A 14,906-nucleotide genomic window follows, 5' to 3' on the forward strand; every position below is an offset into this window, starting at 1 on the left:
CAAACAGACCACACCACCAGGGATATATTTTCCTCCCCACTCCTATCTGAATTCCAGAGAGACCATTCCCACTGCGACTCCCTTGTTAGATCAATGCCCCCACAAACCCAATTACCACTCCTGGCACATTCCTCTGCCTCTGCATGGAGTGCAAAACCTGCGCCCACACCTCCCCCTTCACACCGCCGAAGGCCCCCAAAAAATCCTTCTATATTCGGCAGAAATTTACATGTGCTTTCACACATGTCATCTATTGCATCAGTTGCACTCGTTGCGGTCTCTTCTACATTGGGAAGAAAGGACGCCAACTTACATAACGTTTCAGAGAACATCTCTGGGACACACGCACTTAACAACGTCACCACTCTGTGGCCGAACACTTTAACCTCCCCTCGAACTTCACCAAGGGCGTGCAAGTTCCGGACATCCACCACCACCAAACACTAGCCACCTGATGCCAGGAGGAAGAATGCCTCATCTTCTAACTTGGGATCATCCAACCACACAGGATCAATGTGGATTTTACCAGTTACCCCATTTCCCCTATATCCACCTTATCCCAGAACCAAACTTCCAACTCCTCACCTCACTCGTGAACTGTACTACCTGTCCACCTTCCTAGCCAACTGCCTTCTCCACACTTCTCTCCGACCTATCACCTTCACCCCCACCTTCAACTACTTATCGCATTCCCAGTTACCTACCCCCCAACCCCACTTCCGTCCCATTTATCTCCTATCGCCCTTGGGCCACTCCCTCAGTCCTGTTGAAGAGCTTATGTGCAAATCGTTGACACCTCTGCTCCTCGGATGCTGCCTGGCCGGCTGTGCTTTTCAGCACTACACTCTTCGACTCTGTTCTCTAGAATGTGCAGTCCTCACTTTTTTCCACAAATAAAAGATAACAGAATAAATGGGAGAATTGGTCACTCCACTTTCAATGTACAATCTTCTTTTTAATCTCGCAGGCCTTTTGCCAGAGGTAGCACCTGTTAGGTACAACAGAACTGGCCCTGAAACCCATCAAACTAGACTTTTCAGAATTTGTGTCTTTTACGAAAGCTCAGCAAAAATAAAGCCAAAGACACCACGGCTTTGTAAAACAAGCAGCAGCATCACATTGGGTATATTAATATGAAGAGTTTAAAGGGATATGGGCAAGTATTGGCAATAGGGAACGAACTATTTTGGTATATCTGGTCAACATGGACGATTTGGACCAAAGCTTCCATGCTATATATCTCTATGACTTTATGACACTATAAGGGATGTTTGAAGTTTTAGACGTGTATTGTACCTTTAAGAGTGAAAGCTGGCAAGGAGTTTCAAAGCACAGAGTATGCTGAAAAAAAAAAACAAACTAAATTAAAAATGTAACATATGGCTGTGAAACAAAGAGCTGATCTGAGTTGTGATGATACACAACAAATTTGAAATTTGCCAATTAGTTTAAATTTTGCCGGAAGATATTAAAACACAATCGAATTTGAAAAGTATTCTTTTAACGGCATCAAACCAATGACACGATCCAATTTTTTGGGGGGTACAGAAATCTAGCATTTTGCACAGTTAGCCAGAGTAGTGAAGAGCACCAGCAAACAGAGAGCCCACAGGGATGTTTTCTGAAAGGTACCATTTCATATGAAAGCTGTAAAGCAGAAGACCAAAGAACAGAAGGCAGGAAGACTCCGTGAAGAATCGAAACATCTGACTGGTTTTGAAACTCAGATTTTTCTTTGTAAAACTTGATAAGGGAGTTTTTATCAGCTCAGGACATTGTTGGACAGTGTAAGTTAGATAAAATGATCAGGCAAAGGAGGATCACAGTGGAAAAATTGCTGTTTAATGTCCTCTTCTTTTCTTCGAGATAAAGAAGAATTTGATTTTTTTTTCTTTCCATAGTGGGATTTAGTACTTCTTTGTCAGTCATACAGATTACGAGGCGAGGTGAGCTTTTCTGTGTGCCAAATTTAAATTAGCAGAAGGGATTGCTCTGTTTCGTACGAGTTTGGGGGCTCAGGTTCGTGATTTTGACAGGTTTAGAAAGACCCAGTCTGATATTTAAACGGAATTTGAATGGATTTTGGGTAAGAAACAATCCAGTATATTTAAACACTTGCAGTTTAGTATCCTGGATTTTTAGATAAGATGTAAGTTTAATTTCGTTTTCTTGTGGTTGGTTAAAATAAACGTGAGTGAAATGGCTGTTAAAATTGCTGAACAGGTTCTGGTGTTTGTAGGTGATTCCCAAATTTGCCAAAATGTTCAGAGGGAAAGGAAAATGCCTTACTTTTAGAATCAACAAAGAGGTTACAATTGGGTTTAAACAAGGACAAAAGTAAAACTGAAATTGTAAGTGATTTTACTCCAACACTGAGGTATGTCAGAGAAACAGACAAGTCATGAGAGTTAGAAAAGGTTAAATTACAATTCAGGAAAATTGAGTGAGAAGATAAACAGAGAGAGGGAGAGGGAAACAGAGATAGAGAGAAAGAAGGAAGAGATAGTGGAAAAAGAAAGAGGGAAAAGATTGTAAATGAGCAAAGAGAGAAAGAAGAAAAAGAATGAGAAAGAGAAAGGGAGAAAAGAAAGGGAGAGAGAAAAGAAAGAAGGATAAACAATTTATGAAGCAATTTAAACTTCAAAAATTGCAACTTACCAGGAAGGTCAAGTTAACGGGATGGAGATGAAAAGAGAAGGCAGTAATATGTGCAAATATGCTAAAACATTGCTATATTTTGATGGAAACGATGTCGAAGCCTTCCTTATGTCAATGAAAAATTGGCGAGGCAAATGGAGTGGTCCGAGGACTTGGGGGTAATGCTGGTTCAGAATAAACTTGTAGGCCAGTGAGGTATTTGCGCGGCTGTCAAATAAGGGACAAGAGGCTAATATAAGTGCTAATATATATGCAGCTGTTCCGAAATATAAAAAGGAACCAGGTCAGCCTTATGTTGATATCGAAAGAATTAAGTGGAGTCACTTTGATAGATAGGTGCAGGCCTTGAAAATAGATAAGACCTATAAGGCTCTATCAGAGATTCTACTGGAGGATTTTAAAAACTCAGTGCCAGAAATCATAATAATCCACATGGATGAACAGAAAGTTCAGGAAGTGAGAAGAGAATCAGAGTTAGAGATAAATACAGGTTGGTGCGCAGAGACAACCTTCCAGCTAGAATTTCATCCTGTGAGGGACAAAAGTTGGGAGTAGGGGAGATCCTACAGTATGAAAAAAAAGAGAAGCGAACACTGATAACAATATGTTACAGGTTAAAAAAAGAAGACCAAGAGGGTAAAGAGGAGGCTAAAGGGCACATGCATTTCCACAGTGTTAAAGTGCGACATGTAAGTCATAGTGCTGGTTGGGAAAGAATGGCACTGCTTCAAAAGACGTGGTAAACGAAGCTTAGGTTGAGCTATTAAAGAACGTTGTAAAGAAACCCCAATAAATGATGGGAAGCTGTAGCAGAGTGTGTTGCCTATGCAGGGGCTGGGTATGGAGTGAGTGCCGTATCTAGATAAAGAATTCACCTCTGTGCATAAGGTTTACTCAGACAGAAGAGAGGGAGAAGGACAAGAAGTTATGATTTTGAGAGATACTGGATCTAACCAGTCTCTCATAGGAGAGACGAACGAATTTGCACTCTTTCTGACATGTTCCCGATAGAGTGGTAATTTCGGGATGGATATACAGAAATTTAGCGTTCCCTTGTGTGAGAGCAGGTTGGCGTGACAGCTCAAGACTGGGGAAGTAACAGTGGGAGTGATTAACAGATGTAGCTAGATGAATCCAGTTTGTTCTTGGGCATGGTTTAGGAGGTTACAAGTTGGGACCCCTTACTGTGGATAAGCCCGAAGAAGACCAGGAAATTGAGGAGATCAAAGAAAAATATCCTGGTATTTTCCCAGACTATGTAATCACAAGATCCTACTATCATAAGTCACAGTATGAAACAAAAGATAAGGAATAAGATGAATAAGTTGACACCCTGTTTGACGCAATGATGCAAGGAAACACTGAACTGTCAGAGATCAGACAGAAATGCTTAGTCCTGAAAGGCTAATTGACTTGCAACAGAAATACGAGACAATAAAATATATATGTACTGATGCCTACTCCGAATAGGAGGCAGAGAATGTTCCTGAGGTTTATTATATGAAAGGTAGAATTCAAAGACGGAAATGGCGATCATGGCAGGTTAATGCAGAGCAGACATGGACCAAAGTGCACCAGATCGAGTTACTGATAGCATACAGACAGAAAATGATATGAGTAGCACGTGAACTTCCAGTAAAGGTCATCCAGGTGTACGGAAGACTCAGGCTGAGGCACAAAAACATTTCTATTAGCCTGGAATACATAAGGATGGTGTTTTCTCTTGCCATACGTGTCATACCTGCCAAATGGTATGTAAGTCACAGCTGGCCAAAAAAGAGCACCTTTGCTTCTAATTCCTCCATTCTAAGAGCCTTTCATACAGGTTATAATTGATTGTGTAGTTTCCGTCCCGAGAACTAAAAATGGGAACCAGTAATTGTTAACCACAATCGATGCAACGACCAGATTTCCAGAGGCAATTTCATTACAGAGTATTAAGGCAAAAAGTGTTGTTGAAGAGTTAGTCGCTTTCTTCACACGGTATGGACTACAAAAAGAGATTCAATCAGAGGAAGGATCTAATTTTACTGCTAAGCTTTTTAAGGAAGTCATGGATACTTGAGTCATATGGTCATTTAAATCAAGTGATACACAATGTCAATTCCAGAGTGATTTGGAAAGGTGGAATCAGACCTGGAAGATCATGTTCTGGCATACTGTCGAGATTATTCGAATGATTATAATAAAAGTATCATATTCATATTATTTTCCTTTAGAGATGTCCCAAAGGAATCTACTTAGTTTCCTTCCTTCGAGTAAATATTCGGACATAAATTGAGAGGCCCTTTGAAATTAATTATAGAGAAATTGATAGTATCAAATTCCGAGGTCTCATACTTGGATTATGTAACAGAGGTGAGAGAGAGATTAAATCGAGTCGGTGAGTAAGCAAAACAGCACCTAAAGTGGGCACGGCAGGTAAGCTAAACAGCACTTAAAGAAGCAGGTGGCTGATTAAAAACTCTGAAACTCGAACGTTTCCCTGTGGAGACGACGTGTATAAGTATTGATACCAATGATAGGAGATGCCTTCAAAGGCAAGTTTTGTGGTTCCACACAAATTGAGAAAAAGGTGTGTCAAGTGAACTATCGAGTAAGATGCCAGACAGAAAAAAAATCTGCATTGGATATGTCATGTGAATATGTTGAAACCTTATTAGACTAGAAAGAAATAACTGGAGAAGCAGGTGTTAGATACTGCCCAGTACAGTGAGGAAGCAAATACAGATGCAATGGAATTTGATGTGTCTCAAAATATGTTAAACAATGCTGTTGTCTTTGCGGAGTGGAATAGTTTAGAAAATTGTCTATCTCAAGAGCAAAGATCACAGTTGAAAGGTTTGTTACAGCAGTATGAGTTCATATGCAGGAATAAGATGGGGAGGACTAATGCTATTGTGCATCAGGTACATGTAGGAAATGCTGTCCCGATCGAACAACACTCCTATCAGTTCAATCCTTCCAAAGTCTGACAGGTCAAGAAGGAAGTGAAGGACATGCTAAATGAAGATATCATTGAACCGAGTCAGAGTACGTGGAGTTCACTGACCATGTTAGTTGCCAAACCTGACGGAGAATTCAATAATTTTCCGTGAACTATCAGAAGGTCAATGCCATAACCTAACAAGACTCATCCCAAATACACAGATTGGAGGACTGCTTGGAGAAAGCTAGAACAGCCAGTAACATCATAAAGTTGCACATACTGTGTGGGTATTGGCAGGTAAATTTATCAGACAAAGCGAAATAAATCTCTGCATTTGCCACACCAAAAGTGTATATCAATTCAATGTGATGCCCTTTGGATTGAAGAACGCATTTGCCACATTCCAAAGACTCATGAACAGAATTGTGACTGAGTTAACAAACTGTGCAGTCAATTCGACGATGTAGTGATATTCAGTGAGTCCTGTGAAGATCACATGGTACAGTTGACAGTGCTCTTTAATCGATTAAGGGGCCAAAACTGGTAAGAAACTTAAACAAAAATCAAGAAGTGACATTCTTGAGACATAACATCAGTAATAGAATGTTAACCGCCAAGGAAAGCAAAGACAAAGGCTATCAAGGAATTTCCATGTCAAACCTCTGAAAAAGCAGTTTCTGATTTTTGGGATTAAGCAGATTCAATCTGACGTTTGTTACAAATTTCAGCAGCACATAGCATGGTTAACAGATTTGCTGAATAAGAACACAGCATTTCGTTGGACAGAACAATGCCAGAAGGTATTAGACAAAAGCAATATTAAACACCACACCGGTTTTTGCTGCACCAAATGTTTTGAATCCACTCAAAGTTGGCATTGATGCTAGTGACATAGGATTTGGTGCTGAACAGCTACATAAAGATGATGATGGGACTGAACTACCAGTTGGTTACCTTTCAAAGAAACTCAACACCCACCAGTGAAGATAATCTAGGGTCGAATAAAGAAATATTGACCTTACAATCTTTTAATATTTACATCACAATGTGTCGAAGAATGGTGGGTGCATGGATCACAATCCACTTACATTCTTGGAATGCTCTAAAGGCAAGAATATGAGACTATTAGATGGTCTCTTTTAACTTACAAGTCGCATATGTTGTGTGTGGTAAGAATGCAATAGAAGATGTATTATCACGAATTTCACTGATAAAGTGCAGGTGAGATTGATATCCGTTCAACGTTTATATGTGTGCATGGGGGGGGGGGTGGGGGGGAGGTGAAGAAGCTAATATGAACATAGACTGATTTCCTATGTATGTTATAATAATGTGGTTAAGAAATAGATTTAAAATGTCCTATCTTCAGTATGATAGTTCATTGTTTTCCTTAAGGAGAATGTGCTATGAAGCTGTAGGTGTGTACTGCACATTTAAGAGAGTGAAAGCTAGCAAGGACTTAACAAGCACAGAGTATGCTGAAAAAAAAATAAAAGTGCAACATTTGACTCTGATTCAAATTTCTAAGCTGATTTGCCATGGCACACAACAAATTCGAGTTTAGTCAATCAGTTAAAATTATGCCCCAACATACTTAACCCTAATCTAGTTTGAATTTTACTGTTTGACAAATTCAAACCAATAGACGATCCAATGTTTTGAGATATAAAAATCAGATATTTTTAACTATTAGTCAGACTGGCAAAGCAGGCCAGCAACCAGACTGCCGAGAGAGGCCCTCTCTGAAAGTTACACTTTCATATGAAATCTGTAAATCAGCAGATTGAAGAAAAGAAGACGGTAAGATAGAGAGGAGAATCGAAACATCTGACTCGTTATGAAATTTGAATTTTTTGCAAAACTTCATCGATGGGTTTTATTGGATCAGTATCTTGTTGCAGAATGGGAAGTAGATAAATTGATCAGACAAAGGAGTATTCCAGTGTAGAAAGTTTTTGTTTAATGTTCTCTTTTTTTCTTGCGGTTAAATCATAATTTTTTTCTTTAAATTGTGGGGTTTGTTGGTTCTTTGTCACTCATACATTTACAGTTTACGAGGTGAGGTGAGCTTTTTTGTGTGCCTGGTTTAAATTAGGAAAAGGGTTTACGCTGTGTTGTAACATGAAGATGAGGAAAAACTGGAGGACAGCAGTTTAGTGATATAATTTAAGAACAGAATAATGGATTTTAGGAAAGGAACAAAAAAACTACAGGCGAGTCAATTTTACCTAGGTGGTGTCACAAAGCTGGTTCCTTTTTTTTCTGTATGTACACAATATTCCAAGTGTGGCTGCACCAGTGTTTTGTATAGTTGCAGCATGACATTGCGGCTCTGGAACTCAATCCCTCTACCAATGAAACCTAACACACCGTATGACTTCTTAACAGCAGTATCCACCTAGGTGTCAACTTTCAGGGATCTATGTACATGGACTCTAAGATCCCACTGCACATCCACATTACCAAGAATCTATCCATTGACCCAGTACTCTGCCTTCCTGTTATTTTTCCCAAAGTGCATCACCTCACATTTAGCTGCATTGAACTCCATTTGCCACCTCTCAGCCCAATTCTGCATTTTATTGAAGTCCCCCTGCAACCTGTAACATTCTTCCAAGCTGTCCACTACTCCACCGACTTTAGTGTCGTCTGCAAATTTACTAATCCATCCACCTATGTCTGCATCTAAGTCATTTATAAAAATGACAAACAGCAGTGGTCCCAAAACAGATCCTTGTGGCACACCACTAGTAACCGGACTCCAGACCGAATATTTTCCATCAACTAACACTCTTTGCCTCCTTTCAGAAAGCCAGTTTCTAATCCAATCTGCTAAATCACTCTCAATCCCGTGCCTCTGCATTTTCTCCAACAGCCTACCATGTGGAACGATAGCAAAGGCTTCACTGAAGTCCATGTACACCACGTGAATTGCCCTACCCTTATCTACATGCTTGGTAACCTTCTCAAAAAATTCAATGAGGTTTGTGAGACATGACCTGCCCTTGACGAAACCATGTTGACTATCTGAAATCAAATTGTTGTTTGCTAGATGATTATAAATATTATATCTTATAGTCCTTTCCAAAACCTTTCCTACAACAGAAGTAAGGCTCACTGGTCTATAATTACCTTGGTCATTTCTGCTGCCCTTCTTGAACAAGAGCACATTTCTAATCCTCGTTGTTAATTATTTCTGTCTGTGAACAGGTATTACGCTTCTGAAGAGTATAATGCTACAATCTAAAGTAGATTATCCATTGTATATAGATATGTATCTCCACATATGTGCAGACATATAAGATAGATATACTGATTAAGCTGCATTTCATATATGTACTTTACCCAAACATGATAATTTGAATTATTTTTATTACAACTCACCGTATCCACAATCGATCCGTAACAGTTGAGTCATCACTGTTTGTGTTTTATAAAAACCATTAAGGCGGGAATGTTAGATTGATGAGTAATTTTGCATGTTACCATACAGTGGTGGATCCTTCGGTTAATTAAGCCAAACACACAGACAATCTCACCTCATCTCGTAATTTGTTAAAACATAAATGACGGAGAACTCCCAAATTGCACTACGTAAAGAAAATAATATCAATTTATTTTAACTCTAACAGTGAACATTAAACAGCAACTTTTCACAACTCCAAGCCAGCCTTTTTCTTAACTGCTTATTATCTGCCTCCAACTCTATAATATCATTCTGTTTCAATAAAACACTTACTAAAATTACACCAACTGAGTTTGAAAAACCACACAGCGGCAGTTGTCTTCAGTGTCTGTCTTCTTCCGACTGAAGGTGTCCTTGAGTCGTATTTTTTTCCTTTTTGCTACGAATATGTTTTATGTACGAAGCTACCTTTAATAGAGAGTGTTTTCTAAATTTATGTTCCCACTCGATGGAAGTTGCTCGCTCTACAATTTTCAAAACACCTTCATTTTTACATTTCCATCATCTTGACTTTGTTCTGATGTTGCCAAAACAATAAATCCAAACTCGATTGGGATTTTGTTTCCTGGGGCATAAATTAAACTGCTTGATAAATTCGAATTGTTTTTAAAACAACGACGAACACTCAGGTATCCATTTAACTCCCAAATGTTACATATTTTCAACTTTCCAGTGCACTGTTGTTCTGCCGCCTCGTCATATACACAGTTGTGTGTGACATCTCAGTTCAGAAACATCATTCACTCTGTCTTCAAGGTACAGTACACGCCTTCAGCTTCATAAAACGTTCCCAATTAAGAAAAGCATGAATCATCATAATGAAAAGATGGCCTTTTTTTTCTAATTCTTAATCCCATTACACTAAAATGCAAAGGCTATTAATCAAAGTTACACTTCCATTTTGATTTCCGCTGACCTATAGATAGCATGTGAATCTGTGCATTCTTATCTGTACATTTTCCTTTATAATCCAAATAACACATCTGTTTTTACATTTTTTCGATCCGCAACATGTACAATTTGTAAATTAAAGGTCTGTAACATAAGACTTTATCGAAATAGTCTATATATTTCTCTTTAATGGGTCCAAGAATGTAAGAGGATTGTGATCTGTGTACACAACTGTCTCTGACACATTGCTCATCAAGTAACAACCAAAATATTTTAAGGTCAGTATCAAACTCAATAATTCTTTTCTTCGATCGTCGGGTGTTTTCTCAGGTGGGTGGTTAGTTTCTTTGAACGGTAGCCAATTGTCCATTAAATTCTATCATCATCTTTCTTTAGCAGCTCCAACTCATATGTCACTGGCATTGATTGCAACTCTGAAGTGTTTCAAAACATTTGGTGTAGATAAAATTTGTGTGGTGTGTAATACTGCTTTGAAATTCTCACTGCCTCCTGTAATTGTTCTGTCCACCGAAATTTGTGTTCTTCTTTAGTAAATCGGTTAGTGGTGTCAATAGGCTGCTGAAATTTGGAACAAACTTCATGTAGAATCCGCTTAATCTGAAAAATCGAAGCATCTCTTTCTTCGAGTTTGGTCATGGAACTTTCTCGAAGGGATTTTTCCTTGTGCTCCTTACAGTCACCCTTCTATCACCGATGTGATGTCCCAAAGATGTCACATCTGCCTTCGAAAACTTAGTTTTCATTAAGTTTATTACCAGTTTTCCTTCTCATGATCGCCCAAAGAACTATGCCAACTCTACTGTGAGATATGCCCTTGACTCGCTAAAGACCATTGCATCATTCAGATAAACTGCACGATTTGTTAATCTGGCCTCAAATATCTTCTTGAGTTTTTGAATTTGGGGAAGTGGGGGTTGCGTTCGTCGTTCCCAGAGCATCAGTTTGAATTGATATAGCTTATTGGGGTTACAAACATAAAAAGAAAACCGTTTTCTCTGATAAAGGTACTTGTTAACAACCACGCCATAAGTCAACTTTTTGAAGTAACTGACTTGTCCAACTTTCTCGATCCGTTCCTCCAATCTTGATATCGGGTATGAGTTCGATGTTGTTATGGGGTAGGCCTTATGATAGTCTGCACAGTATCACTAGATTCCATCAGGTTTGGGATGTAACACGATCGGTGAACTCCTCTCGGTCTGACTCAGCTCAGTTACATCTTCGTTGAGCATCGTCCCCACTTCCTTCTGGACCTGTATGGCTTTGAACAGATTAACCCTGTTGGGGTGTTGTTTTATCGGAACAGCATTCCCGACGTCTACCTCATGCACAATATCAATAGTCCATCCTATCTTATTCTTGCATATGTCCTCATATTGCTGCAAAATCAAAAACATTTCAACTATGCTATTTGCTCTTGAGACAGATAGTTTACTCACCTAACCCACTCTGCGAGGGCTTTTTCATTTTTAGCGTATTGCGAGCCACACCAAATTCTGGATTTGATTTGTCACCCTGTGAGGAAGTAACTAACACCTGTTTCTCCTGTTTATTATCTCTATTATAATAAGGTTTCAACATATTCCCATGACATATTCGTTAGTTTTTTTTTCCTATCTGGCATCTTTACCAGAAATTTCTACCTGAATTGACTTATATTCAAATTGATAGGGAACAACAAAACTTGCCTTTGACGCATTCTCCCTTCACCAGTAACAACACTAATGCGTCATTCCCCATGAGAAAATATCTGAATTTCAGTGTTTTTATCTACCACCTGCTTCATAGCATGGTGTGTCCTCTAGCTTAGATAACTCACCTACCCAACTTAAACTTATTTTCCCCAGCACCAACATGTGAAGAACAACAAGTGCACAAATCTTTTTTCTGAAGAACGAACAAGGCCAATATTTTTTCATATTCCACCACCAGGAATAAAGGAGTACTAGAGTGGACATTGACAAGCAGTTCCGTCCTCAATGAAGGGCAATGATGAGAGTTCAAAACGTGAAAGGGAGGGCAGGGATTATATCAACTACGAGTCGGAGTGAGAAATAAAACACTTCGCAACAGGCAGTGCCCAACCTCTACCTGAAAACCTCAAGGATTTTGGTAGACACCGCATACTTCTTCTCCAAGGAAACCCAGACATAGCAACGGAACAGGGGCAGGCAATTGGCAATAATGACTCCCTACACGGTCCGCTGCCTGGACCTGTTTGTGGTCCACTTAACCAGATCCAGGAGCAGATCCATGAGGAGATCTTTTGACATGCCCTCCACCCTCCGCATCAGGTCCCCAAAGATCAGGGAAGTGGAGCTGAAATGCAATTAAAAGCAGAGGAGCAGGTCTTTCAGAAAATTAAAAAGAGACCACACCTCATGGTCCACAGACTCTGCAGTACCATAAAACATATAGTTGCGTTGGAAATCCGTAAACCACCACAATCTGTTCTGCAGGGCACTGCTGCGTGCAACACCCTCCACCCCTGGTCTCCGAGAGAAAAGGGGAGGACTCCCATGTCTAAAGCCCTCCACTGGGATCCCCACTGCCCTATGGCAAATGGGCATGCCAAGGCGTCTACGAGGGGGGTATAAGGGAGAAAAAAGTGAACGATGTGCAGCAGCAGTTGATATATGGTCTTTCGTTTTGTGTTCCTGAAGGGAACTAAGCTAAAATTCCGCTGGAGGCTCAGGTTGTGGGACATAGGCTCCGAGATGACATACGTGACCCTGGGGGCAATGTGAAATTCCATCTGGGCAGAGGTACGCACGGATGGGATTTCACCACAGACTTGCACATCCTCCAACTGTTGCATAATGTCAGGTTTGAGCACCGTCGTTTTAAGATTTCGATTGGTGATAGCAATGAACCGTATATCTACCGCTGCCCTGCTTGCCACCCCTATCCAGCACATCCCTGATTCTGGTCACCCTCGATGCCACAGCCCTCCCCTTGAACAGACTCTCGAACCTGCGATTATGGTAGTGCAGATTTCTGAGCAACAGGAGTTTGGGCACAACACAAGTCGAGCATGTTGTAGACCGTGATCAGGTCCTGGTAAAAGACAGGCAGCATCCTGAGGGCGAACTCCAAACCTTCACAGTCAATAAACAAGAGCTTTGTGTTGCATTAGAGGTTGTGTGCCTGATGGAATAAAGTAAGTACATATCCATCGTGCTCCCACAGGAAGAGGCTCAACGTAAAGGTATCACTGCAAGGTCTGAAGTGGAAAGTCGAACCTAGGAGCACACCAGCAACTGACCAAGGTCCTCCATATGGAGAGTCAAAACCTGAACAGTGTCTCAGTGTGTCTTTTTGTCCCAGAATAAATTAACCAATGTTCTCTGGATGTTAGCAACAAGATGAGTGAAGCACTACTAATCAGAGAGGTTATCACAGCTACAGAAGCTTCCATTGTCGAGGAAGATCTGCCTACTTAGTCAGTATGTGTGGAAATTAGGAATAGCAAGGGAGTAGTCACCTCTTTGGGGGTTTACTACAGACCCCCCAATAGCAGCAGGGAGATGGAAGAAAACATACGTCGGCAGAAGTTGGAAAAGTGTGGACGTAGTAGGGTTGTTGTAATGGGTGACATTAACTTTCCCAATATTGATTGGAACCTCCTTCAAGCAGAAGATTTGAATGGAGCCGTTATTGTAACGTGTGTTCAGGAGGGTTTCCTAACTCAGTACCTTGACAGGCCGACGAGGGGAGTGGCCATTCTAGACTTGGTGCTCGGAAACGAGCCGAGGCAGGTATCAGATCTTGTGGTGGGAGAGCATTGTGGTGATAGTGACCATAACTGCCTCACATTCTACATAGCTATGGAGAAGGAGAGGATTAGGCAAAATGGGAGGATATTTAATTGGGGAAGAGGAAACTATGATGCGATTAGACATGAGTTAGGAAGCATGGATTGGGAGCAATTGTTCCATGGTAAAGGCACTATAGACATGTGGAGACTGTTTAAGGAATGTTTAAGTTGTTGCAAGAGATGAATAAATATGTCCCTCTGAGACAGGCAAGAAATGGTAAGATAAAGGAATCTTGGATGACGAGAGCGGTGGAGCTTCTCGTCAAAAGGAAAAAGGTAGCTTACATGAGGTGGAGAAAGCTAGGGTCAAGCTCAGCTCTAAAGGATTACAGGCAGGCGAGGAAGGAACCCAAAAATGGTCTGAGGAGAGCCAGCAATGAAGGGCAATGATGAGAGTTCAAAACGTGAAAGGGAGGCTGGGATTATATCAACTACGAGTCGGAGTGAGAAATAAAACACTTCGCAACAGGCAGTGCCCAACCTCTACCCGAAAACTTCAAGGATTTTGGTAGACACCGCATACTTCTTCTCCAAGGAAACCCAGACATAGCAACGGGGCAGGCAATCGGCAATAATGACTCCCTACACGGTCCGCTGCCTGGATCTGTTTGTGGTCCACTTAACCAGGTCCAGAAGCAGATCCATGAGGAGATCTTTTGACATGCCCTCCACCCTCCGCACCAGGTCCCCAAAGATCAGGAGAGTGGAGCTGAAATGCAATTAAAAGCAGAGGAGCAGGTCTTACAGAAAATTAAAAAGAGACCACACCTCATGGTCCACAGACTCTGCAGTACCATAAAACAACCAGTTGCGTTGGAAATCCGTAAACCACCACAATCTGTTTTGCAGGGCACTGCTGCGCGCAACACCCTCCACCCCTGGTCTCCGAGAGAAAGGGGGAGGACTCCCATGTCGAAAGCCCTCAACTGGGATCACCACTGCCCGGTGGCAAATGGGCATGCCAAGGGGGGGGGGAATAAGGGAGAAAAAAGTGAATGATGTGCAGCAGCAGTTGATATATGGTCTTTCGTTTTGTGCCCCTGAAGGGAACTAAACTAAAATTCCGCTGGAGGCTCAGGTTGTGGGACATAGGCTCCGAGATGACAAACGTGACCCTGGGGGCA

The sequence above is a fragment of the Chiloscyllium plagiosum genome, chromosome 8 (assembly GCF_004010195.1).
Source record: "Chiloscyllium plagiosum isolate BGI_BamShark_2017 chromosome 8, ASM401019v2, whole genome shotgun sequence".
Lineage (NCBI taxonomy): Eukaryota > Metazoa > Chordata > Chondrichthyes > Orectolobiformes > Hemiscylliidae > Chiloscyllium > Chiloscyllium plagiosum.